This window comes from Limulus polyphemus, unplaced genomic scaffold, assembly GCF_000517525.1.
Source record: "Limulus polyphemus unplaced genomic scaffold, Limulus_polyphemus-2.1.2 Scaffold9310, whole genome shotgun sequence".
In the NCBI taxonomy this organism is placed as follows: Eukaryota; Metazoa; Arthropoda; class Merostomata; order Xiphosura; family Limulidae; genus Limulus; species Limulus polyphemus.
In genome coordinates, this window is record NW_013674920.1 from 19,147 (window position 1) to 21,004 (window position 1,858).

At 30.7% G+C, this 1,858-nt stretch overlaps 1 long non-coding RNA gene across 3 annotated transcripts in view; it reads left to right on the plus strand.

Moving 5' to 3' along the window:
- LOC111083381 overlaps positions 1-1,858 on the plus strand; it is a 22,708-nt gene that overhangs the window by 17,193 nt on the left and 3,657 nt on the right. The window contains exon 1 of one of the 3 annotated variants that reach the window (XR_002609009.1): positions 1,005-1,061. The exons of the other annotated variants lie outside the window; for them this stretch is intronic. This is a non-coding gene — a long non-coding RNA (uncharacterized LOC111083381). Of the gene's footprint in view, positions 1-1,004; positions 1,062-1,858 lie in introns of those variants that run through there. 3 annotated transcript variants of the gene reach the window in all.

The following is a 1,858-nucleotide window of genomic DNA, read 5'->3' on the forward strand; positions in this document are numbered from 1 at the left end:
TTTTAATCACGTGTATATGTTACCATCACCGTCCATTTGGTATATTGTTTAACATGTTTTCAAGTCACTGTCTTATCTACAAATGTTTACGTCACTCAGTTTTGTTTGTGCACTTACATTAATACTTGAAGCCATCTGTTTTAAATACAATTGTACACTGTTATACCTATACATCTAAACTTTTAATTTTTTGCCAGAATCTCTTTTTTTACAATATATATATAAGGCCTGACTCTTTAAGTAGTTATTTTTGTCATGTTTATATCAATGGTGAAAACTACTACTTTACTATTGTGCTTTCATTGCTGGAAAGTTATTCAGGACGATAACAATTCAAACCTTACAAATTTTACCTTTTAAACTCGTTTCATGATCATTTCTACTTTAATCATTACACAAAGTTAATAACTATCTATTATTTACAATAATTTAATGTATACTTATTAAAGTTTTAGTTTTGTTAGGTACCACTTTACTACTGTATTTCGCACCCCACTGGCACAGTGGAATGTCTGCGGACTTACAACGCTAGAATCCGGGTTTCGATACCCGTGGTGGGCAGAGCCCAGATAGCCCATTGTGTAGCTTTGTGTTTAATTACAAACAAGCAAACTACTGTATTTCATCACCAATGGATAACAAGCCACCTGATATCAATGACTTATTTTGTACTTGGTATACACAACTTATTTATTGACCTCTGTTTTATCTCAACTTGTTTTGTTTGTCTACTAATATGTAGCGGGACTTGTATAACTGTAAAAGCACAAGAAAGGTAACACTTACATTAATACTTGATGCCAGCTATCTTAAAACACAAATTTTACATTGTTATACTTCTACATCTAAGCGTATTAAATAGTGAGCATGCGCACAATTAGAAGAATTGTTATATTAGAATTTATATAATTTGATTAAATGCTATTTCCATCTCAGAGAACTAACTGTGTTTCGTACGTATGGTATTGTACGTTGTGTGACGGTTAAAGTTTAAAATAACTTCTAATTCTTGTCGGACTCTATTTTTACGCACAATAAATAAAGAAATAAGACCAGATTCTGTAAGTAGATATTTTTGTCATATTTATATCAGTGGTGGAAAGTAATTCAGAACAGTATCAATTCAAACCTTACAAAGTTTACCTTTTAAACTCGTTTAATCATCATTTCTATTTTACTAATCTCACAAAGTTAATAAATATGTATTGTTTACAATAATTTATTATATACTTATTAAAGTTTTAGTTTTGTTAGGCACCACTTTATTATTTGGTATTCATTGTTTAGCGGTTGAATAATCTTTCTTTATATAAAAACCGGGTTGTTGTTTAGACATCTTGTTACTTTTGTTATGTTCTATAAATTTACAACTTCTATGTTATTTTTATATTCGCACATTTCATTTTATTATATCTTGTAGTTTACTCCAACCGAACATATAGTTCGATTCAATAAATGTTTCAGTTAGATGCTTTTAAACTGATATTTACACACACACAAATAACTGATATTTACATGTATTCCTTCGTTCCATATTATACGATATTATATTACGACCACGCGATCTCCGATCTCGACTATTGTTGTAACAACCTTTTGTAAAGTCAAGTGAGGTAAACCTTACACAACTTATTTTGACAAATCTATCTTCAGACCTACTAATGACGTGTGCGATAGTATTGGATCAATTGAGGTCCTAAATGCGTTGTTCCTATATGAGATTTTCGCTTCTGTGGGTAATATTGAAGGCTATATTATTCAAAATAGTGTCCTGTGATTCTACATTCTGTAATAATCATGGTAAATATATTCCTCTTTGGCACAGTTCGCATATACGGGGACAACAATAGCATAAGCA